A 26827-nucleotide genomic window follows, 5' to 3' on the forward strand; every position below is an offset into this window, starting at 1 on the left:
GTCTCTGCCTCTCTCTCTGTCTCTCATGAATAAATAAATAAAATCTTTATTAAAAAAACTTTCAGTTATAATAAGTTCAGGGATTCAAATGTGCATCATAGGTGACTGTAGTTAACAATACTGTATTGTATACTTGAAATTTGCAAAGATGGTAGATCTTAAATGTTCTTAGTACACAAAGATTATAACTCTATGAAGAGATAGATGTAGTTACTAACCTTAGTATGGAAATCATTTCACAACATACACATATATCAAATCACCGTGTTTTAGCCTTAAACTAACACAGTGTTATTTGTGGATTATATCTCAAGAAATCCTGCAGCAGGGGGAAGATATTTCAAACATGCTTCACTAGTTAAGTATTATATTTATACTAATTTAGTCCAAATACATTCCTACCAATTATACTTACTGATCTATCTAATACCTATTTTGATTTAGAATCAAGAAATCTCTCCATATCTGCTCTCAACTTAAACTGCTTTTGAAATAAACTCCAGAGCATGAACACTCCTTGAGGCCCCGAAGAATGTGATTTGCCCATAACATTGGCATGTTATAAGAATATGATATAAGGGATCCCTGGGTGGCGCAGCGGTTTGGCGCCTGCCTTTGGCCCAGGGCGCGATCCTGGAAACCCGGGATCGAATCCCATGTCGGGCTCCCGGTGCATGGAGCCTGCTTCTCCCTCCACCTGTGTCTCTGCCTCTCTCTCTCTCTGTGTGTGACTGTCATTAAAAAAAAAAAAAAAAAAAAAAAAAAATCTTCCCTAGGTAACACTTAAAAAAAAAAAAAAAAGAATATGATATAAGCTTGATTTTGGCCAGTCTTATCTCTCCTTTGTCCCATCATCCTGTTCCTTTTTTTTTTTTTTTTTAAGATTTTATGTATTTATTCATGAGAGACACACAGAGAGAGAGAGACTGAGAGAGGCAGAGACAGGGCAGAGGGGATTGAGCTGGACTCAATCCCAGAATCCCAGGATCATGCCCTGAGCTGAAGGCAGCGCTCAACAGCTAAGCCACCCAGGCGTCTCATCATCCTGTTTCTGCTTTCTATATAAGGAGCTCTAGCTCTAGTATTACCAATTCCTCTGTGGGAGGCTAGCTGACCTTACATTAGGAGTTGTTTACTTCTCTTTACTATCCTTTCAGTCAAATATTTTTATCTCTTCTGATACATTTAAAAATCTATTTTTTAAAGATTATTTATTTATTTATTTATTCACGAGAGACACACACAGAGAGAGAGGCAGAGACACAGGCAGAGGGAGAAGCAGACTCTATGCAGGAAGCCCAAAATGGGACTCAATCCCAGGACTCCAGAATCACGCCCTGGGCCAAAGGCAGGTTCTAAACCGCTGAGCCACCCAGGCATCCTTAAAAATCTATTTAATGCAGTTATCAGTCTGATAATCTGCCTGGAATTTGGTGGGGAAAAATATTCAGGGTTTAACAATCTCCAAATTTTAGGCTGCATAAAATTCTATTGCTGGCACATCACATGGCACATACAGAGGAAATAGCCACATTAATAGTTATTCTGTAAAGAGTTAGCCTGCTTAGTTTTGTTCTAGGTATCAGAATCCTGACTTGAGAGTTTTGTTTTGTTTTTTAGGATTTTATTCATTTATTCATGACAGACACAGAGAGAGGACAGAGACATAGGCCCAGAGAAGCAGTCTCCCTGAGGGGAGCCCGATGTGGGACTTGATCTCAGGATCGTGGGTTCATGACCTGAATCAAAGGCAGACGCTCAACCACTGAGCCACCCAGGTGTCCCCTGACTTGAGGGTTTAACCCTGAATAAACACCATAATATATTACTTGAAAGGGTTCTTGCACGTGGACCTTTATTGTAAATAATAAAAGTATTTCTAGAATAACATTTATATGTATTACATATTATCTTATTGTTATCATCTTATCCTAATAGGTTATTATTTTATGCATAACTAAGTTAACTATATTATAGTTATATAATGTATAAAATATTTATTTGAGGGTACTCATAAAATTCCCATTCATACACACCAAAAACTTCCTGGTGATAAGGACTCAGTAGAGCTAAGGAAAAAAAAAGTTGTTTTGGTGTGCTTGGAATGCTTCTTTATTTGTAGTATCCCAACTTTCTTGATCCTTTTAAAAATATATTTCATATTTAGTCCCACACCATTTTACTCAGCGATGTTCTTTTTTCAAGTCCAGATTATTTCTACTTTTTCATAAACAGTCTTTAGTCTTCCACTTGCTAACATTTCCTGTGAATACTTTGTTCTCCAAAAGCCACTGGCTCACCTTATTTAGTAATCTCTTACAAGACTTCTTGAATACTATCCCTTAAGGAATAGTATTCTTAGCAAGCCAGCTTTCTGTTCTCATTCCAGAGGAGGCCAGAATACAAGGGCCTATTTTCATCACACTCCAGAACTACTGATTTGAGACTCTACTACTAGAAAGTCAGGAGCTAAGAAAATCAAGTTATAATTTGGGGAAATGGAAAGGATGAACCAGCTGAAGTTAGGGACACACCTTGCTTGCCTCTGTGTCTTCTCCACCCTTCTCTACTAATTATAGGCTTCACTCTTTCTTCTTCAAATCCATTTGAGGAAACTACACCATTTGTCAAAGTTCAAACATGAATGCATGTGGTTGGGTGGCAAATGAAATTACCACCCAACCACACCCAAACTCAGACAGCAACTGAACCATCATGCTATATCCTCAGTCCATTTAGAACAGTGTCTACCTATGGTAGGCATTTAATAAATATGAATGAATATTTATTTATTTTTAAAATTATTGTTAACTTATTTTTTAGTGGGGGAAGGAGCAAAAGGAAAGGGAAAGAGAGAATCTTAAGCAGGCTCTATGCTGGGCATGAATTTCCTGACTCTGAGATCATGACCTGAGCTGAAATCAAGAATCAGATGCTTAACTGACTTAGCCACCCAGACTCTGCTGAATGAATTTTTAAAATGAGAGCAAAAAGGTTGAATTGGGGTGATTTTAGCAAAAAAAAAAAAAAAAAAAAAAAAAAAATGCAGTAAGGATCTCTAAAAACAACAAAAATCCTGGCAAAATCATTAGGATCAGCTTTAGAACCTCGAAATCAACTAAAGGTTTGCAGCATCCAGAGAACATTTAAGAAAAACATCTGAATCCTGGTAAGGGCAGTGAACTTTGTGACATTTCCTCTCCTTAGTCCATTCCTCACTCCCCAGTACCACAGTAACCTTGAAAAATAATAGCATGCTTTTCTAATAATGGGGGTGGGGGGAATGTGGAAAGAATCTCATTCCCCGAAAAAATGTCATTATTTGACCCATTTGCTAATGGTTCCCTGGAAGACTACTGGAAAGTCTTTTCTTTATGCAACCTCACACAAATTTGCCTACTGCTAAACACCCCAGAGAAATGGAGAAAGAGCTTTTGTTGAATATTTTAACATTATAGTTGCCTTAGATGATGGCATAAATAATAGACTAACCAAAATGCTTAAAAAAACAAAACAAAACACTGAGGAATGAGAGATCCATAGACACATTGAAAAATTCTATGGAATTAGTTCAGAAGTCCCTGGACAAACAAAAATACAACTATAAAAAGCAGCAACAATAGTAAATCTTGAAGAAGCAGAAGAATTTGATTTCTGGAGATGCTATATTATATTATTTGAAATGTTGTTTTCAACAAAAAAATACTAGAAGCAAGAAAATTTGACCTATTCACAGGGGGGAAAAATCAATAGAAATAGTCCCTAAAGTCCTGGAACATACTAGACAAAGACTTTACTTATTTTTATTTTTTTAAAGATTTTATTTATTTATTAGAGACACAGAGAGAATGGCAAAGACACAGGCAGAGGGAGAAGCAGGATCCATGCTGGGAGCCCTACGTGGGACTCGATCCTGGGACTCCAGGATCACCCCCTGGGCTGAAGGTGGCCCTAAACCACTAAGCCACCAGGGCTGCCCTAGACAAAGACTTTAAATCAATTATTTTAATTAGGTTTAAATTACTAAAGAAAACAATGTCTAAAAAATTATAAAAAGTATGGGAACAATATTTCATTAAATAAAGACCATCAATAGAGAGATAGCAATTTATAAAAGTGGAAACAGAGCAGCCCAGGTGGCTCAGCGGTTTAGCACCACCTTTAGCTCAGGGCCTGATCCTGGAGGCCCAGGATCGAATCCCACATCGGGCTCCTCACAGGGAGCTTACTTCTCTGCCTATGTCTCTGCCTCTCTCTCTCTCTGTGCCTCTCATGAATAAATAAATAAAATATTTAAAAAATAAAAGTGGAAACAAGTAGAAACTCTGGGGTTGAAAAATAAAAGAACTGAAATGAAAAATTCACTACAGGGGCTCAACACCAAATTTGAGCAGGCAGAAAAAAAAAAAAAGATGAAGAAGAAGAAAGAAAAGAAATCAGTGAATTTAAAGATATGTCCATTGAGATTACCTAGCATGAGGAACAGAAAAAGAATGAAGGAAAATAAACAGAGCCCTAAAGACCTGTGAGACCATCAAGCATGCCAACATACTCATTATGGAAGTGGTGAAAGGGAGAGGAGCAGAAAAAAACATTTTTTTAAAAAGATTTTTATTTATTCATTCATGAGAGACACAAAGAGAGAGAGGCAGAGACACAGGCAGAGGGAGAAGCAGGCTTCATGCAGGGAGCCCGACATGGGACTTGAACCCCGGACTCCAGGATCACCACCTAGGCCGAAAGCAGGCGCTAAACAACTGAGCCAACCAGGGATCCCAGAAAAAAACATTTAAAAAAATAATTGTCTAAAATTCCCCAAATTTCATTTTTTAAAAAGATTCTATTTATTTATTCATGATAGAGAGAGAGGGGCAGAGACACAGGCAGAGGGAGAAGCAGACGCCATGCCAGGAGCCTGACGGGGGACTCGATCCCAGGACTCCAGGATCGTGCCCTGGGCCAAAGGCAAACACTAAACCGCTGAGCCATCCAGGGATCCCCCAAATTTGATTTTTAAAAAACACATTAATCTACACAACTAAGTGCAATGAACTCCACACCCAGATGTATTAGAAACTCTGAAAAGAGGAAAGAATCTTGAAAACAGCAAGAGAGAACAATTCATTATGAATAAGAAATCTTCCATAAGATTAACAGCTGATTGCTCAGAAACCATGTAGATGAGAGGTGCCTGGCTGGTTCAGTTGCTAGATGAGCAACTCTTGATCTCAGGGTTGTAGGTCTGAGCCCCTTGTTGGGTGTAGAGATTACTTAAAAAATACAATCTTTATAAAGCAAAAAAGAAGCTATGGAGACCAAATAGATGATATATTTAAAGTACTGAAAGAAAAAAACAACTGTCATTCAAGAATTCTTGAATTCTTTTCTTTTCTTTAAGATTTTATTTATTTAGGGATCCCTGGGTGGCGCAGTGGTTTGGCGCTTGCCTTTGGCCCAGGGCGTGATCCTGGAGACCCGGGATCGAATCCCACATCAGGCTCCCGGTGCATGGAGCCTGCTTCTCCCTCTGCCTATGTCTCTGCCTCTCTCTCTCTCTCTCTCTGTGACTATCATAAATAAATAAAAATTAAAAAAAAAAAAAAAAGATTTTATTTATTTATTCATGAGAGACACAGAGAGAGGCAGAGACATAGGCAGAGGGAGAAGCAGGCTCCCTCCTAGGAGCCTAATGTGGGACTCGACCGGAACTCCGGAATCACACCCTGAGCCAAAGGCAGATGCTCAACCACTGAGACACCCAGGCAATCCCCAATTAATATTTATTGAAGGCCTACTATGAGAAAGCATAAGGCTGAGCTTTGAAGGGGAACAATGATGCACATTGTAATTCTTCAAGGAATTCATTTTTGTTTAAAGCTTCAAAAATAGATAATGAGATGACAATATGAAAGAATTAAATGTCAATGAAAGACAAATCTGAAATTGCAGAATCAGGGGTGCCTGGGTGGCTCAGTCCATTGTGGGTGATCATGGAATCCCGTGCCCCCCCACCCACCCCGGTCCTCTCCTTCTGCTCCTCCCCACACTCTCTGTCTCTGTCTCTCTCTTTCAAATAAATAAATAATCTTAAAAAAATAAAAATTATAGAATCATAGTATCTCAGAGTTGGAGGAATCTTAGTGTATATTTAGCCTTATGCTTCTCGAAATGACATGCATATTTGGAGATATTCCTAAATATGAGTGCATGACAGGATATCAGGGAGCAGATCAAAACTATAGGATAAATATGTCATGCTATCCTAGAACACAAAAGGTTTCCAAAGATTAGGGGAAATAGCATTTTTATTTTATGTATTTACTTATTTATTTTTTACATTCTTTCCACTCAGGAAAGAATGTACCAAACATACTTTGTGCTTTTTTTTAAAGCAAATGACCTAGTTTACCAGCTTTACTTTTTTAAACCGAAGCTTAATATTACATATTTATTTATTTTATTTATTTATTCATGAGAGACACACAAAGAGAGGTAGAGACATAGAGGGAGGAAGCCAGCTCCTCACAGGAAGCCCGATTCGGGACTGGATCCCCAGACCGGGATCACGCCCTGGACCAGAGGCTTAACTGCTGAGCCACCCAGGCGTCCCTCATTCAAGAATTCTCTATCCAGCAAAAATATCTTCCAAAATGGTGAAATTAAAAGACATTTCCAGATAAACAAGAACTTCAAGGTTTCCTTAGTAACAGACCTGCTTACAGATTTCTGCTTACAAGAAATCCTATAGGGAATCTTTCAGGTTAAAATAAAAGGACTTTTATTATTATTATTATTATTATTATTATTATTATTATTTAAGATTTCACTTATTTACTCATGAAAGACACAGAGAAAGAGGCAGAGACACAGGCAGAGGCAGAGGCAGAAGCAGGCTCCATGCAGGGAGCTTGATTTGGGACTTGACCCCAGGACTCCAGGATCATGCCCTGGGCTGAAGGCAGACACTTAACCACTGAGCCACCCAGGCATCTGGAAATAGGACTTTAGACAGTAATTGAATCCCCTTTTTTTTTTTTTTTTTAAGTAAGATCTCCACCTAGTGTGCGGCTTAAACTCATAGCCCCAAGATCAAGAGTCACATGGTCTACCAACTGAGGCAGTCAGGCGCCCCTTAAAGCCTCATGAATAAAATAAAGAGCACGAGTAAAGGCAATTATGAAGATAAATGTAAAAATAGAGTATAAATGTACAACGTGTTTGGAGATGGGATGGCTCAGTCCGTTGTTAGCCTTTGGCTCAGATCATGATCTCCAGGTCCTGGGATCTAGCTCCGTATCAGGTTCCCTGCTCAGCAGAGTCTGCTTCTCCCTTTGCCTCTGCCCTTCCCCCTGCTCTTGTGCCCCATGCTTGTGCTCTCTCATTCTCTCTCTCTCAAATAAATAAATTAAATCTTTTTTAAAAAAAGAAACTGCATAATGCAATAATTACAAATCTAAGATGTTGGGCATATATGTATAAAGATGTAATTTTCAACAATAACAGCATGGTAGGGGGCACAGCTACATAAGAACAGAATTTTATGTACTCTTGAAGTTAGTTTGGCATTAATCCAAACTAGACTGTTATAAATTAAGATATTAATGGTAACCCTAGGAAAACCACTAAGAAAAAAAAGTCTAATTATAAATTTAGCATTGACCTATTATCAAATATCAATTAGACATTTACATGGAACTTATCTTGAATTTATTCTACTTCTCCAATAACTGAAATATTAACAGTAGAGACTTATTTATCTTCAGAGACTTGTCTAACAAGTAGGCATAATAGGATTCTATAAGAATTCCAAAAGCATCCTAAAAATGACTTCTAAAAATGCCTTTGCTTCTGTCTGACCTTGTTAAGGTCTTTGGACAGATTTGGTGGGAATTTGAAGGGGTAAGATGAAAGATTAAGATGTTTATTTTTTTTTTTAAGATTTTCTTTGTTTATTCATGAGAGATGCAGAGAGAGAGAGAGAGAGAGGCAGAGACACAGGCAGAGGGAGAAGCAGGCTTCATGCAGGGAGCCTGACATGGGACTCCATCCCGGGTCTCCAGGATCAGGCCCTGGGCGGAAGGTGGCATTAAACCACTGAGCCACCTGGGTTGCCCCAAGATGTTTATTTTTTTAAACACGATTTTTAAAAAGATTTTATTTATTTGACACAGAAATACAGAGAGAGCAGAAGCAGGGAGAGTGGCAGGCAGAGGGAAAGGGAGAAGCAGGCTCTCTGCTGAGCAAGAAGCCCCTGGGATCCCAGGCCCCTGGAATCATGATCTGAGCCAACGGCAGACCCTTAGCCGACTGAGCCACCCAGGCGCCCCAAGATTAAGATATTTAAAAATCCAAAGAATGTCACCAAGTTCCTAAAAGAGATGTCTGTTTCTATCAATAACAAGTTCCATATTCACAGCAGTAAAATAAAGTGGACTGATGGTGAAATCCATTGTAATTTCTGGCTCCAACCAGTAGATGGAATTAGAGTACAAGGGACCCATTCAAGGGAGCGAGGCCTTTAGACTAGGACAAACCAATTATTTTATTTTTTAAAACGATTTTATTTATTTATTCATGAGAGACGCAGAGAGAGGCAGACATAGGCAGAAGGAAAGGCAGGCTCCTCACGGGGATCCTGACATGTTACTTAATCCCAGGATCCTGGGATCACGACCTGAGTCAAAGGCAGATGCTCAATCACTAAGCCACCTAGGTGCCCCTAAAGCAATTATTTTGATAGGCATGAACAGAAATGGACAGTCATATTAGCACAGACAGTAGGAAACATACTTTCAGACAGATTGTTACCTTTGGGCTAGACGGCTAAAGGGAGGTAACAATCTTTGTGAAAGAAGTTTTAAGAAACTAAGCTAAAATGTAATTGGCCCACATTGTTCAAACATGAACTTAACTCATGGCAGAAGGATGACCGAAGTGACTTATTCAGATTCTTTTCATTTCTCTAATTGTTTAAAAATTAATCTCTACACTCAATGTGGGGCTTGAACTCACAATCCCGAGATAGAGTCCCATGCTCCACTGACTGATCCCGCCAGGCGCCCCTCATTTCACTGATTTTATTCAATCTTTTTATATATCTTCTACATCTCTAATCTTCTCAATGATTGACCAGTGTTTCAAACGCACCCAGTCTCCTAAGAAGTAATTGAAGGGCAATTAAGAAATTTTAAATGTTTTCAGAGAAAACTCTAGTAGAGATTTTGAAATTTTGGTTAAGTATGCTTGTTTCTCTGCCAGCTGGGGAGTTTTAAGATTGGGCCCTGAGTGGCTCTGCGGTTGAGCCTCTGCCGTCAGTTCACAGTGTGATCCCGGGTTCCTGGGACTGAGTCCCACATCAGGCTCCTCACATCTGCCTGTGTTTCTGCCTCTCCTCTTGTCTCTTATGAATAAATGAATAAAATCTTTAGGGGAAAAAGAAAAAGACTGGGCCAAGTTAACTAATGAGGCAAGTACAAAATACTAAGAACATCCTAGTGACATCAAAAAGATGAGGAAATATAAACAATGTTATGACAACACATTTGACAACTGAGATAAATGGAGAAATTTTTTGAAAATACAGACTACAAAGCTTTTTCAAGAAAAAATAATGTAACTAGTCCTATTTACATTAAAGAAATCAAATTTATATTTGAAAACCTTCCCACAAAGAAAACTCTAGGCTCATATGGATTCCCTGATGAATTCTACAAATATTTAGAGGATGATAGTAATTCTCCACCAGCTTTTCCAGAAAATAGAAGGAATATGTGACAGTGTACATGGAATTCTATTCAGCAATAAAAAGAAATGAACTATTGCTACATGCAAGGTGAGAGAGAACATCTTTGCCCTGTTCCTGGCCTAAAAGGAAAGCATATGATTTCTCCTTGTTAATTATGATGTTAGCTATAAGTTTTTGGGGTAGACGTTCTTTGTCAAGTTGGGAGTTTCCCTCTCTTTCTAGTTTGTTTAGTTGTGGGGTTTTGTTTTGTTTTATTTTTAAAATTTTTAATAAAAAATGGGGGATGGATTTTGCCTTTTCTACATCTATTGATATATTTTGATATGATGGATGTGATGGATTATACTAATGTTTGAATTGACTCAACCTTGCCAGATGTCCTTTGTCCAATCAAAGGAGTTTCCTTCTATTCCTAATTTATTTATCATGTAAGGGTATTGGATTTTGTCAAAAACTTTTTCTGCCACTCATAATGAGATATTCATGTGGTTTTGACCTTTATTCTATTGATAATGGTATATTACATTATTTCACTGATTCTGGATGATAACTTTGCATTCCTAAGATAAATCTTCCTTGGCTATGGCATACAGTCCTTTTTATATAAAAAGCTACATTCACTTTGCTAGTATTTGGTGAGGATTTTTTCATCTATATTCATGATTTATGAATTCTGATTTTGAGATTCTGATAGTTTGTGATTTGTCAAGTTTCGGTTTCATGGTAATACTGGCTTTACAGAGTGAATTGAGTAGTATTTCTTACTCTTCTAGTTTTTGGAAGAGTTCATGAAGAATTGGTGTTAATTCTTAAACATTTAGTAGGATTTATTAGTAAAGCTCCCTGGGCAGGGTTTTTTTTTGTAAGAAATTTTTATTACTAACTCAATATCTTTAATTTTTATGTATCTATTTCAGATTTTCTATATTACCTTGAGTCCGTTTTGATAGTTTGTGTTTTTCTAGGAATTTGTCTTTTTTCCAGATATCTAATTTGTTGAAATACAGTTGTTCATAATATTGCCTTATAACCTTTTTACCTCAGTAAAGTCAATAGTAATATCCCCTATTTCATTCATAATTTCAATAATTTGAGTATTCTCTCCACATCACTCCCACCTTGGTCAGTTTAGCTAATGGTCTATCCATTTTGTTGTTCATTTTATTTTATTTTTTTAAAGATGTTATCTATTCATGAAAGACACACAGAGAGAAGCAAAGACATAGGCAGAAGGAGAAGCAGGCTCCCTGTGGAGGTGGGGAGTAGCAGCCTGATGCAGGACTTGATCCCAGGATAATGTCATGAGCCAAATGCAGATGCTGAACCACTGAGCCATCCAGGCGCCCCTATTTTCTTATTTTTTAAAACATTTTATTTGAGAGACTGAACAGAGAGAGGGAGAGGGAAAAGTAGACTCCATGCTGAGCAGGGAGCCTAATGTGGGACTCAATCTCAGGACCCCAAGATCATGACCTGAGCCAAAGGCAGACACTTAACCGCCTGAGGCCACCCAGGCACTTCTTGTTCACTTTAAAGAACCATCTTTTTTTTCAATTTTCTGGATTGTTTTTGTATTCTTTATTTCATTAATTTCTACTCTAATATTTATTATTTCCTTCCTTCCACTTGCTTTGGGTTTACTTTGCTCTTCTCTTCTCAGTTCCTAAGGTAGAAGTTCAGGTAAATAATTGGAGTTCTTTCTTCTTTTCTTAATATAGGTTTTTACAATATAAATTTACCTCTAACCATTGCTTTCATTGTATCCTATACATTTCTGTGTATTGCATCTTTATTTTTATTTTTATTTATTTTTATTTTTTTTAACTTTTATTTATTTATGATAGTCACACAGAGAGAGAGAGGCAGAGACACAGGCAGAGGGAGAAGCAGGCTCCATGCACCGGGAGCCCGACGTGGGATTCGATCCCGGGTCTCCAGGATCGGGCCCTGGGCCAAAGGCAGGCGCTAAACCGCTGCACCACCCAGGGATCCCAGCATCTTTATTTTTTTTATCCCAAATTATTTCCCCATTTCCTTGTGATTTCTTCTTTGGTCCATTGATTACTTAGATGTTGTCTAATTTCCACATAGCTGTGAATTCTCCTAATTTCTTTCTGTTATTGGTTTGTAATTTCTTCCATTGTGGTTAGAGAATATAACTTGTATAATACCAATCCTTTTAAATTTGTTGAAGTTTTTTTATGGTATAGCATATGTTGTATACTGGAGAATGTTTTGTATGTGCTAGAGAGAAATACGTCTTTTGCTGCTGTTGGGTATTGAAGTATTAGGTTTAATTGGTTTTTACTGCTGTTTAAGCCTCCTATTTACTTGTTACTCTTCTGCCTGATTTTATTATCAAAAGTTGGTATTTTTTCTCCTCCTGTCAATTTTGTCCATTTATTTATTTATTTATTTATTTATTGCTTCATGCTTTTTGATTTTTTTAAAAAAGATTTTCTTTTTTATTTGGTAGAGAGCACAAGTAGGTAGAGCAGCAGGTAGAGAAAGAGGAGAAGCAGGCTCTCCCACAGAGTAGGGAACCTGATGTGGGCTCCATCCCAGGGATCTGGGATCATGGCCTGAGCCCAAGGCAGAAGCTTAACCCACTGAGTCACAGAGGCACCCTGCTTTTTGAGTTTCTGTTATTAGGTGCATATATGTTATTTCTTCTTGATAGACTAACCTTTATTATTTTATCCTTTTTTTCCTCTCTTGTAACAATTTTTGCCTTAAAATCCATATTTTCTTTTTTTTTTTTTTTAATTTTTTTTATTTTTATTTTTATTTATTTATGATAGGCACACAGTGAGAGAGAGAGAGAGGCAGAGACACAGGCAGAGGGAGAAGCAGGCTCCATGCACCGGGAGCCCGACGTGGGATTCGATCCCGGGTCTCCAGGATCGCGCCCTGGGCCAAAGGCAGGCGCCAAACCGCTGCGCCACCCAGGGATCCCAAAATCCATATTTTCTGATATTAGTACAGTACTCAAGTTTTATTTTGGCTACTATTTCATTGCATATATTTTACCATCCTTTTATTGTGAACCTTCTCTTTCTTTGAATCTAAAATGGCAACATAAAATTGAGTATTTTTTTCCTTTTATGTAGTCATATGCCAATTTCTGCTGTTTGAGAATTTAACCTGCTTACATTTAATGTTAACAGATAAAGGAGGATAGATGTCTGCCATTTTGCCATTTACTATATGGCTTATCATTTCTCAGTTCTTTCATTCCTGCATCTTTTTCTGCTAAATAGATGATCCTATGGTATCATTTTCATTTCCTTATCATATTACTATATATTTTTAAATTATTTTCTTAGTGGTTGCTCTGTGGATTAACATCTTAATTGATAGCACTCTAACTTCGATTAATACAAATTTAATTTTGATAGTTTACAAAAACTGTATATTTATTTATGGCTCCACATCTCCTCCCATTTTATGTTGTCAATCTTAATTGACCTATCCTCAAGTTTGCTGATTCTTAATTATTCTTGCTCAAAGCTCCTTTAGTGTTTATTTCATTTCAGATATAGTATATTTCAACTCCAAAAATTTTATCTGGATCCTTTTCATACTTTTTATCAATACTTAATTTGATGAGACATTGTTCTCAAACTTTAATTCTTTTTTTTTTTTAATTTTTATTTTTATTTATGATAGGCATACAGTGAGAGAGAGAGAGGCAGAGACACAGGCAGAGGGAGAAGCAGGCTCCATGCACCGGGAGCCCGATGTGGGATTCGATCCCGGGTCTCCAGGATCGTGCCCTGGGCCAAAGGCAGGCGCCAAACCGCTGCGCCACCCAGGGATCCCTCAAACTTTAATTCTTTAGATATAGTTTTCTCTTAGTTCTTTGAACATATTTTAAATAGCTGATTTAAAATATTTGTCTAGTAAATCATTTGCTCTTCCTCAGGTACAATTTCTACTGAATGCTTTCTTTCCTTTTATGTATGGACCATACTTTCCTGTTTCTTTGCATATGTGCTTATTTTTGTTGAAAATGGGGCATTTCAAATAATATAATTAAGCAGCTCTGGAAATCAGATTCTCTCCCCTTCCCAGGGTTTGTTGTTGCTACTTGTAGTTGTTTGTTCAGTGAGTCTTCTGGATTGATTCTGTAAATTCTCTATTTGTGTGTGTGTGTGTGTGTGTGTGTGTGCGCGCGCGCATGCCCCTCCTCAGCTCAATGGTCAGTTAATAATTGGAGAGAAATTTCCTTATATCCTTTTTTTTTTTTTCCTTATATCCTAAAGCCAGTAAATCTCCGTCTTTGTGGAGAGGTCTTTGTACATGTTGGAGCACATCTTCTACATTGACCCAGGCAGTTTACACTTTATCTTAGCTTTTATTTCCTGCTTCTGTACTCACAAGGCCAGTCAAAAGTAAGAGCTTAGGACCTTCTCAGGTCTTTCCTGAGCATGTGTACAGCCCTACTCATGCATGTGGCCCCTTAGATCCCAGGAATATGTTGGAGTTTGCAAAGCCTATCTGCCCATCTCATTCCTCACCTTTTCCTTTTAAAGAATTTTGGCTAATCTATTGTCTGCCCCAACTGTGATGGAGGCTTTCTTTTAAGCTTGTTAGGTATGATGGAGAAGCCTTTAGTCTAGGGCAATTTTTTTCCCCGACGCCTGAAGCAATACCCTTCGGAGTTCTCGACTTTTCCCCCCATGATCTACTTAGTTTTTCCACTCTGGCTGGTGGGAGTACTATTCCAAATCTCTTGTGAGCCCCAGGGACTGTTCCCACTAGTGATTTCAGGCAGTTCTTTTCCTGTCCTTACATAGTGTCTTCATACACATGTGCTGAACAGTACTCATCCAAAAACTCAGGGAGATATTCTGCAAACTCTGTACTCATCTGTGCAGCTCTTTCCTCTCTGGGACTCTGCTCTGAGAATTCCCACTGTGCTGGTTTTCTACTTCTCAACTCCGTATCTTCAACTCAGTAAGTCCACTAGGCCCCTGTCTGCCTTTCCCCGCACTGTGATGAGGAAAATCTCCATGTAGTATGCAGGCAATCACAGGGCTCACCTGAGTTGTTTTCCTTCTCTATAGGAATCATTATCTTCTGCTGACATTCAATATTTGTTTTATATATTATGTCCTGTTTTTTTTTTTAGTTTTTTCAGATGGCAGGGCAAATTTAGTCTCTGTTGGGATGCCTGGGTAGTTCAGGGGTTGAGTGTATGCCTTTGGCTCAAGGCATGATTCTGGAGTCCTAGGAATGAGTTCCACATCAGGCTCCTTGAAGGGAGCCTGCTTCTCCCTCTGTCTCTGCCTCTCTCTGTGTCTCTCATGAATGAATAAATAAAATCTTAAAAAAAAATTTAATCTGTTACCCCATATTGGCAAGAAGTAGAAATCCTCTTGCTTATATTATTTCCATAGTCTCCCTGTTTCTACCTGTGATTGTCCAGAGTCTATGATCAACAGTGTAGCTAAAAGGAGTCTTATTGAGTCTTTTAAAATATAGATTATATTACTTTTCTTTTTTCCTAAAGATTTTATTTATTTGACAGAGAGAGAGCACAAGTAGGGTGAGGAGCAGAGGGAGAAGGAAAAGCAGGCACCTTGCTCAGCAGGGCTCCATCCCAGGTCCCTGCGGTCATGACCTGGGCCAAAGGAAGACGGTTAACCAACTGAACCACCCAGGTGCCCCATCCTATTACTTTTCTGTTAAAAAGTATGCAGTGCCTTTCAATTTCCCTCAAATTAAAACAATGTCTCTACAGTTATCCTGTCTCTTCATTACCTCTCTGACCTACTACTGCTCTGTCCATCCATACTCACTGCTGTTCCTCAAACATTCCAGGAGTATTTTCAGCTTAAACACATTTATAATTTACTGTTTCCTCTACTGTACTAAAAGTAAATAATGGCAAGGCTTTTTTTGTTTTTCCTTATTCTAACCTAAGCAGCTAAAACAGTGCACAGTACACACTTTAAGTATTTGTTGAATGAACGTCATAGAGAATTAGGATACTAGGAAGGTTACAAAAATAGGTATCCACCTATAGGAGACAAAAACAGAAATCCAATTACCAAAAATGTAATATATCAGAGTGTGTCTTGCCAATAACAAAGGTTATTTGATGCTAGTGTTATTGTTGAACAAGAGACATTTAATGTGTTTTATTTATTTTTTATTTTTATTTATTTATTTATTTAGTTTTTTAATGTGTTTTACTAATGATCAGTAATTAACCCAAAATCTGGCTGAGATGAGAATAAAGGGACTCAGACTCTGGAAAGAGGATCTGAGGGCACCTGGGTGGCTCAGTGGTTGAGCATCTGCCTTTGGTTCAGATCATGGTCCCAGGGTACTGGGATCATGTCCCACATAGGGCTCCTTGCATGGAGCCTGCTACTCCCTCTGCCTATGTCCCTGCCTCTCTCTGTGTCTGTCATGAATAAATAAAATCTTAAAAAAAAAAAAAAGAAGAAGATCTGATACTAAGCTCGACTTGAAATGCCTCATAAACATAATTTCAAAGGGCAAAATGTCTAATATTCCTATTAGGATTCATTGAAGACTTATGATACAGTATCACCATCTTTTTAAAATTTGTCAACATTTTTTTTCTTTTTTTTCAATTTCTCAACATTTTTGATGATAGAGATGTGGTAAAATGAGCACCTTAGAAATTAATGGCAGAATTGTGTTCCAAACATTTAAAAAAAAATGGTGGTGAAATATACATAAAATTTACCCTTTTAATCATTTTCAAGTGTTCAACGGCATTAAGTACATTCACATTGTTGTACAACTATCACCACCAACCAGTCTAATTCCTTCCTTTTCCAGATGAGGGAACTGAAGCTCCCCCAAATTAAATGATTTATCTAGGGTTACTCATGGCTAAACTAGTACACAATACTATTTCCTGTCTCTCAATCCAGCACTCTCTCCATCACATAATGCTATTGCCCTAAATCATATACTAGATCCCTATGGCTGTGAACCTATAAGCTATGTTGTTACCCCACCATCAGAGACAACGCAGCACAAATCTGCCAGTCTACATACTGTTTTATAGTATAAAACATATTTATATATTTATGTAATGTATAATACATGTACATAAAAATATTAAAATGTTTATTTTATAAATATTTTTACTATAAAGATAGTTATGTTAGGTTTCCATTGCTGTATAACAAACTACCACAAGTTTTTGTGGTTTGAAACATATATTTATTATCTTAGAGTTATCATGAGTCAGGAATCTGGACACAAGTCTCAGTTCTTACCTAAGCTGCAATTTCATGAGGCTCCAAGTTGACTAGCTGTTGGTAGAGTTCAGTTCCTCGTGATTGTAGGACCAAAAGATTGGCTGGTTGGTGGTGATAGTTTAGGCTTGACTCTCACTTACTTTTCCTTGCCATATGGACCTCTCCATATGGCAGTTTGTTTCTTTAAGGCCAACAAGTCTCTGCTGCTTCAAATCTGATTTCTCCTGTCCCTGTCCTCTAGATCTTCTTTTAATTGGCTCACCTAATTAGGTAGGACCTACCAAGACCCACCTTTTGATTAACTTAAAGTAAATTGATTAGAGGCCTAAATTCTAACAGCAAAATCCCTTTACCTGTGCCATATAAGATAACCTAATCACAGGAATATCTCATCATATTCAAAGATTCCATTCAAGGAGAGGGAACTATATAGGGCATGTACACTGGGAGATGGGAATCTTGAGGGCTGTTTTAGAATTTTGCCTACTGCAATACTTAGTGGAAGATATTTCATTCTTGCTTCCTGAGTATCCGGAACTATTCCAACTAACTTTCCTTTACCAGATCATTATAAAACAGACCAAAATCCTTGAAATCCCTACTCTGATAGTAGTGACTATGAGTTAACAAAAGGCTATTGTTTTATTTTTATTTTTTTAAGATTTATTTATTTACTCAGAGAGAGAGAGAGAGAAAGGCAGAGACACAGGCAGAGGGAGAAGCAGGCTCCATGCAGGAAGCCCGATGTGGGACTCGATCCCGGGTCTCCAGGATCACACCCCAGGCTGCAGGAGGCAAACCGCCCCACCACTAGGGCTGCCCAAGGCTAGTGTTTCTGTATCTTGGGTTTGTTAGTATGTGATCATTGGAAGGTACGTAATTTCTCCAAATCTATGCCTTAATCTTTCAATTATTATTTTTCTCCATTAAGATGATACTGTCTTTTAAAGAAAATTTTATTTAGAGAGAGTGTGGGTAGAAGGGCAGAAGGAAAGATTCTTAAGCAGATTCCCCACTGACTGGGGAGCCCCTGCAGGGATTGATCTCACAATTGAGATCATGACCTGAGCTGAAAACAAGAGTTGGATGCTCAACCAATTGGGTGACCCAGGAGCCCCAAGACAAGTCTATATTAACATTCTTCAACCATTTTCGTTTCCTTCTTCACCTCCTCTGTCTTCTGTGAAAGAAAACTACCACTCCCTTTTATTGTTGTGGGAAACTATGTGTATCAGGAGGGGCTGACCTATCTTGCCAACACTTGTTATTAGTTATCCTGTTAACACTTAATGATGATGTCACATAGTCTGATTTGCACTTTGTTAATGTTACTTATGTTATTATGTTACTTCGCTCATTACTAATGTTGAGCGTCTTTTTCATGTGCTTATTGGCCATTTGCACATCTTTGGAGATATGTCTGCCTGTTTTTAAATTTGGTTTGTTTTTTCTATTGCTGAGTTTTCTCTAAATATTCTGGATATTAATTTCTTATCAGGTACATGATTTGCAAACATTCTTGCATTCTGTTGTTTGCTTTTTTGCTATTATGCAAATGTGTTTTCTTAAGATTTTTTTTATTCATGAGACAAAGAGAGGCAGAGCCATAGACAGAGGGGCAGGCAGGCTCCTTGCAGGGAGCCCAATGCAGAACCGGGTCTCTGGACCCAGGATCATGCCCTGAGGGGAAGGCAGATGCTCACACCAGGTGTCCCCACGTAAATGTTTTTAATTGTTTACAGGTATTTCCTTTTCTTCATATCCCAGCAGAATTCTGGCTCACGGAAGACCTACATTATCCCGTATCTTTGTTGATTGTTCAGTGCAAAGGGGAGAAATTCTAGGAGAGCCATTTATTTAATATCAATTGTGTACCAAATGTTATTAGGATTACTTCCAAATAAAGGAAAACTTATCACTGATCATCTCTTGCAGATAAAAAAATTGGTGCATAGAAAAGTTTAATTTGTCCACAAACTAGTATTTGGAGCAGGTGAAATTTAGAGTCTTTTCTAACTTCTTTGCTCACTATGCATGATACTTGTCAAATGATAAGGCTAGGGTTATTAGATACTATTGGGCATGTAATGAACTTGATTATTCTTATTAGTTGACTTCATTGCAAACTCCATGAACTGGGAAACCTGTATAGATCTACACTTAGGTATAATGCATTTATGATGTCAAGTCAGGCCTCTTTAACCCAGACTAGGCCTACTATATACTATTTCAGGCTCTTTGGCACAGATGCTTCACATAAAGTGGTCTAGAATTATGCTAATTCCTCTGCTTATAAAATGGATGTACAATGTTTATTACTTGCCCAACAAATATGTACTGTTTCTGTCTAGTCATGTTTTCACTCAAATGGATTTTCCTGTAGATTTAGAGATGGAGTATATATGAAAATAAAATTGAGGACTATAAAAATTGTTTTGGAAATATTGGATTGGCAGCTTTTCTTTTCTTTTTGCTTTATGATCCTCTACCCTAATTAGGCCAAATATGGATTTTGAATATATCCCCTGAGTGTGTGTTTAAATACTCAATTGATTTTATTGAAATGGTAGAAATGGCTTCACTATTCCTGCTGGCACTGCATAGTCCCTAGATGTTAATTAGACCTGGCAATTCTTTAATCCTACTACATCCCTATTATGGTCCAGCTATCCTCCATTAGACCTAGTGCCACTCAGGTCAGTATAATAAACCTTCTGGGTTACAGAATTAAGTCACCTTTTGTTTTGTTTTGTTACAGCAAACAAATGCAAAGCTCAATTTCTCTTTAAAAAATTTTCAGTTGGTTATTCTAAGAAATTTTGTCAAAGTTTATTTTCTATTTTTCTCATTCTCTTTTCTTGTATTAGACTTGTTTGGTGGCATATAATAGAAAAAAATTTTTTAATAGAAAAATTTTTTTAAGAAGAGAAATTTCATTTAAACAAAACTGGAGGGATGCCTGGGTGGCTCAGCAGTTGAGTGTCTGCCTTAGGCTCAGGGCATGATCCCAGGTCCGGATATTGAGTCCTGCATGGGGGTCCCTGCAGGGATCCCACTTCTCCCTCTGCCTGTGTCTCTGCTTCTGTCTCTCGTGAATAAATAAAATCTTTAATATGTAGCTGCTTAAACTGAGGTAGCAGTATACCTATTTGTATTGCAAGATACTTAAAGTATTGTTGTGAAGTTATGGGACGCTTTATATCATGGTCCCATTGAGTTTAAGGGGGAAAAAAATGCATGTTTTTTTTTTTTTTTTTTTTTGGCAAGAAAATGTTAACAATAATTCCCTCCAGGGAGTAAGATCAGGAGGGGTGGGGATACTGGTGGATCTTTCCAGTTTCTTTTCTTCTTGAGACTCATCTGTTTACCAATGAGGTTTACCAATCAGATCTCTCCTAAAGTGCTGTGAAAAATGTAGTTGACTGGCCAGTCTCCAGCTGCTCCTCTTTTGGATCCACTTCAGCATTCAAGCCAACTGTCTTCTTGGCTTACTCCTAGCCAATGACTGCACACAGCAGTGCTATTAGATCTCAGATGCCTAATATACAGCCATTGATCTGGTAAATAAAAAAAAAAAATTCTATCTTGAACAGAAGAGGACCAAAAATAGTTTGTATGTACATAGAATAGAAAATATTCATAGTTTTGCTCCAGGGATATATTAACCATTGCACCTTTGATGAATTAATCTACATTACAGGTCATATGGACATTCCACAGAACATCACATCAATGACATCATGCTGATTAGACAAGAAACGTGAAAGTTTACCACATTGAAGGCCTTGTGGAGATACGTGTTTCAGAGGGTGGGAGGTAAACTCTATAAAGATCTGAGGGTCTACTATTCTTATGAAGTTTTTAGAAGACCCAGTGGTAAAGGGCATGCTGGAACATCCCTATAAAGTTAAACCTTGCTACATTTGCATCACCTGTTTCATGACAGGAAGCACAATACCTGGTGGCTCTCTCTGGATTATGGAGCTAACACATTCCACCTAGAAACAGCATTCCAACCCACAGACTGGAGGACATAAAAGGTTAATAAGTTTGAGTAGGACCTGGATCAGAAAAGGGATCTGTAGAAGACTCAGGCTGGGGTGCAAGCAACCCTACAACTTGGATAATATGATCCACCAGATCTATAGTATGATGTGTGTCAGTGGTGAGAGAAGATATGATACAGCTTTTATGTAAGAGATTCATGGAACTATAAAGGAGCTGCTCCCCAAAAGTATGTGGAACAAATCTGTGCAGCGTAAGGGGTGAAATGGAGTTGCCACAGAGGTGTGCTCTCAAATCCCTTAAAAAAAAACCCGATGCAGAACATGAGAGACTCCTAACTCTGGGAAACGAACTAGGGGTGGTGGAAGGGGAGGTGGGCTGGGAGTGGGGGTGACTGGGTGATGGGCACTGAGGGGGGCACTTGGGATGAGCACTGGGTGTTATTCTATATGTTGGCAAATTGAACACCAATAAAAAATAAATTTATAAAAAAATTAAAATGTAGTGTAAAAAAAAAAACCTGATGCAAAGAACACAGCTAGAGACCTCATACTTCTTGATTTCAAACAATAGAACAAAGCTATAATAAAAACAGCATGACTTTGACAAAGACACATAAATCAACTGAACAGAATATGAGCCTAGAAATAAACCCACACCTATATGCCCAATTAATTAAAAATGTAGCCAACAATATACAATGAGTAAAGGATACTATAATATAAATGGTGTTAGAAAACTGGACAGCCACATGCAAAAAGAATGAAAATGAACCTTACCATAAGACATATATAAGAATTAACTCAAAATAAATGAAAGACAAAAAATAAATCAAAGACTTGAACATTAGGGTTTAAACCATAAAATTCCTAGAAGAAAACAGAGGGTAAGTTCCTTGTCAATGACCTTGGCAATAGTTTTTTTGGATTTGACATCAAAAGCAAAGGCAAACAAAACCAAAAGGACTACATCAAACTAAAAAGCTTTTACAGAGTGAAGGAAACCATGAAGAGGCCATCCATGGAATGGTAGAAAATATGTGCAAATTACATATCTGAAAATAGTTAATAAAAATAGAGGACCTGAATAGAAATTTTTCCAAATAGGAGATATAAGTGGCCAACAGGCACATGAAAAAGAGCAACATCACAAATCAGAAAAATGCAAATCAAAACCACAATGAGCTATCACTTCACACCTATTAGAATGGCTATTATCAAAAAGACAAGAGAGAAAAAAAAAAGAGAAATATGCTGGCAAGGATGTGGAGTAAAGGAAAATCTTGTACACTGCTGGTAGGAATGTAAATTGGGACAGCCACCATGAAAAACATGGAGACCCCTCAAAAGAGTAAAAATAGTACTATGTGATCCAGTATCTGCAACGCCATGTTCACTAAGCTTTACAATAGCCAATAGCCATGGTATGGAAACTTAAAGTGTCCATCAATGAATGACTGGATAAAAATAATGTGGTATCTAGATGCAAACTAGAAGCAATGGGGTATTATTCAGCTATAAAAAAGGAAGTCTTGCCATCTGTGACAACATGGATGGAACTTGGAGGCATTATGTTAAGTGAAATAAAGTCTGACAGAAAAAGACAAATATTGTAATGAGCTCATATGTGGAATCTAAAAAACAAAAACTCATATGAAAAAAAGATCAGATTTGTCAGAGGTGGATTTGCAGAAAGGACCAGGATAAGTATAGGTGGCCAAAAGGTACAAACCTCCCGTTATGAGATAAAAGAGATCTGGGGGGTATAATATACAGCATGTGGACCACAGGTAAGAATGCTATATCAAGTATTTTAAAGTTCCTAAGAAAGTAGATCTTTAAAAGTCTCATAATAAGAAAAAACATTTATAACTGTGGTAATGGATGTTAACTAAACTCACTGTGATAATTTTGCGATATATATACATAGCAAATCATTGCTATACACTTTAAATTAATACAATGTTACATTTCAATTATATCTTAGTCAAGCTGGGGAAAAAAGGAAACTTGATGCAAGCAGCCTCCAGCATCAACTCCTGATCTGTCACAGCATTTGTATGGAGGCCATGATTTCTTCTAAGGCTACTCCTAACATACTAGCCAGGCCAGTTCTGCCCAATACAGAACTGCCATAATGGGTAATCTGGTCTAACATTCCTCTATCAGCTTGGCAGAGGCTTTCTCAGAGCAGCTTTTTCCATTCAATCTTTTTCTCTTCTGTCATAGGCTTTCTCAGAGCAGCTTTTTCCATTCAATCTTTTTCCATTCAATCTTTTTCTCTTCTGTCATAGGTGTCACATACTGTTCCCTCTTAATAACCTTCACTTGCATCGTCTTCAAAACACCTTTAGCAAATTTAACTCCATCTTAGTGTCTGCCTGTTGGAGGATCCAAAGTGACACTAGCATAGATGCTTTAAATAATAAACTTTTAGTTTTTAAAGACTATTTGTTGGAGCACCTGGGTGGTTCAATGGTTGAGCATCTACCTTTGGCTCAGGTTGTAATCCCAGGGTCCTGGGATTGAGCCCCACTTCTCCCTCTGCCTATGTCTCTGCCTCTCTGTGTCTCTCATGAATAAATAGAATATTAAAAAAAAAAAAACTAATGAGGAAACTAAGGCACAGAAAGGTTAAGTAACTTGTCCAATATGTCACAGCTCCTAAGTAGCAGGGTCAGGATTCAAATCAAGCAGACTGATTTGAGCCGAAGAAATCAAGTCAGCCGACCAACAAACTGAGCCATTGAGGTGCCCCTGTAATTATCTTATTCCACTCTTTGCCAATTTTGTTCCACCTCTAAGCAAATATATAAGACCTGATAGTATGCATTTGCATGATTGTTAACCTTTGTTTCACCATATTTTTGCCCTTTATTTTGGCTTCTCCATTTGTTTTAGTACATCTCTGTTTTAAGTCATTTCAAATTATTTTTAGGAAAACAAGTCATATTATCCTAAATTATTCCTTATGGTGCATGGTATGCATATTCCTCACTTGTTTTTTTCTGCTGATTTATAAGAAAAAGTATTTTTGTTATGAGCTGACAGGGAAAAACTGGAGAAAATAGAGAAGATAAAAGGTTTCTTATATAAAATTCCTCAGTCAATGAGGTGTGGAGATAAGGAATAATCAGTCTAGATTAGGAGAAATGCCAGAAATGTGTACATGCACATACATATGCATACACAATGTTCCAACCATGAAATCTTATGAAAGGAACTTAAATAGGAAAACCAAAAAGTAATAAAGAAAATCTTATGGACTCCAAATGAAAAGATTCAGTAGCTCTTGAAAAAGATATCCATACCCAAAATTGATAGAATTAAAGATCAGCATTTATTATTCAAGTATGTGCTAAGCACTACACATGTGTTATAGCAAAACTGTACTTACACATGAATCTAGTAATGTAGGTACATTCATTTCCAATTTTTACAAATACTCCCTTGTGGTTTGAAGAGGGTGATTCGTCCAAAGTCCATGTAACCAGTAAATAATGGAATTAGGATTTGTATCAATACCTGACTACAAAGAATATCAGTATTTTTTGTCCTAAGTACTAGGATTGCCTCTGTATACACATGTATGTATCAGATCTTCTATAGTTCAAATATAGTGGGTCAGATACAGCCTCTAGTCACAAGAAGATTAAAATATAATGAGTGATGCTGTGATAAGCATATGCCAGAGTCCTGTCAGAGTGAAACAGAAAAAAGGCTGCATTTCTTCAGAAAATAAAAAACACTGAAACAGTTACTCAGCATGGACAGATAAAATGGGATGGAGAGAGGCAGGGGTAAATCCATGTAATACATATTTACATGTAAAATTATACATATTGTAGGGCCTATGTTCTAAGAGGAGAAGTAATCATTTCAGAATATATATTATAGAAAAATTAGTATGTCAAGAACCAAAGGAGTTCACAAAGTGGAGAAAAGAAAAGAATAAAGAGAATGATACATGTGGAACTAGAGTTCAAGTCTAGCCATACAGTCTAAAGTGAATTCATATATGATGGAGCGGGCAGGAATAACTGCCAAAGGAACAAATCATACTCCATACTATTTAATTCCCAGTTCTGGTATTTTTATTTTAGGAAACACATTGAATCAAACAGGTTAGAGCTACTGCTTCCTTGTTCTGGGTATTTCTATCCTCCATTTCAAAAGACATACAGTCAAATCTATCTTCGTCCATTCTGTGAATGAAGTAATAAGCAAAAACGATCACTGGTTACTTCAAAAGAACCTAGAGGGGAAAAACACATACAGCTCACTTAAATCAGATTTAAACAGCCTTTATAATTAAGATGAGAAAAAAGAAAAAGAAAATATTGAAAACAAATGTGACAATAAAATATTACAACTATCTAGATTATCAAAAAAATTTTACAACTAGTTTGTGATTATCACACTTTACCTTTGGGATCTCAGCTGCAAAAGGTATACAAAGTATACTAAGGTATAGTCTGTTATTTTGACATATAAAGATGCATCTGCAATATTACTATAGACAACTGTGATTTTAGTTAGAAATAACTGTACTAAGAGGAAAACCTTAAGGCAAAAATAATCCTTGCACAATATCACACAAAACATAAAATAAAACATAAATTATACCAAAATGCCTAAACAAACAAAATTATATTTAGATGTTATGCTCTTACTCTATTACCCTAGGTTACATTTTTTTCTTAATTTTTATTTTAAGTAGGCTCTATGTCCAATGTATGGCTTAAACTCACAACCCTAAGATCAGGAGTCACATGCTCTACAGACAGAACCAGCCAGGCATCCCTAGGTTACCTTTTCAGTAAGTTACACAATAAACAATAAATTTTGCTTCAGATAAAAATTCAAGTTGGTCATTTTCCTTCAGTTCTAAAGCACTGACATTTATAAACGAACCAGAATTTGTGATAAAGACAAAACTGTTAGAAAAGATCGCTTCATGTTACTATTCATCCATGATATACTAGGTCTAAGGAATCCAATCCTCTTCTCCCTTAACTAGAAATTGCAAAGAGCCTGAAGGCCTCTGTGTCTTAACACAGGACACCTTTTCATTTACCAAACCCTGTAAATGATGTACTCTTTAATTTTACATATAAGTCATCTAAAATAGTCACCCACGGCTTGCCTTAATATCCTTTATTTGAATAGACTCCCCACCCTATATTAGATAACCATTGCTAACTTCTTACTGGTATATCACAGCTCTTATTACAGAGCATTCCATTTCTTCAGTTCCTACAATATATTTTCAAAGATACGTGATATATAATGCAATGAGCACTCTATTAGCATGTAGGAGACTTAGGTCCGTGCTCTGGTTCTATAATCTTGGGAAAGTTACTAACTTCTCTGAACCTTAGTTTCCTTACTAGCATATTCAAGATTATTATATATAGCCTCTACGTTTTCCAGCTTAAAAATTCTAAACTTCTATGGAGGGCACCTGTATGCTGGTAGCTCAATCTGTTACTACATATATTAATAGGAATCAGCACTCCTTTTCTTTAAATACTAATTTGTCCTCTGGATATCCTATTTTTAATTTCTATAAAATTTGACAGCAGGGATGCCTGGGTGGCTCAGCAGTTGAACGTCTGCCTTTGGCTCAGGGCGTGATCCCAGGATCCAGGACTGAGTCCCACATCGGGCTCCTTGCATGAAGCCTGCTTCTCCCTCTGCCTGGGTCTCTGCCTCTCTCTCTCTCTCTCTCTGTGTGTCTCTCATAAATGAATAAATAAATAAATAAAATCTTAAAAAAAAAAAAAAAAAAAAAAAAACAACCTGACCTATAAAAAAAAATTTGAAAACAA

General features: G+C 37.3%; 1 protein-coding gene across 11 annotated transcripts in view; it reads right to left on the reverse strand.

Moving 5' to 3' along the window:
• Positions 1-24317: 24317 nt before the first annotated feature.
• Positions 24318-26827, reverse strand: part of RIMKLB (ribosomal modification protein rimK like family member B) — a 67391-nt gene continuing 64881 nt past the window's right edge. For all 11 annotated transcript variants that reach the window (XM_072766069.1, XM_072766066.1, XM_072766067.1 and 8 more), the window contains one exon: positions 24318-25251. The gene's annotated coding sequence lies outside the window, so the exon portion shown is untranslated. The remainder of the gene's footprint in view (positions 25252-26827) is intronic.

This window comes from Vulpes vulpes, chromosome 8, assembly GCF_048418805.1.
Source record: "Vulpes vulpes isolate BD-2025 chromosome 8, VulVul3, whole genome shotgun sequence".
NCBI lineage: Eukaryota > Metazoa > Chordata > Mammalia > Carnivora > Canidae > Vulpes > Vulpes vulpes.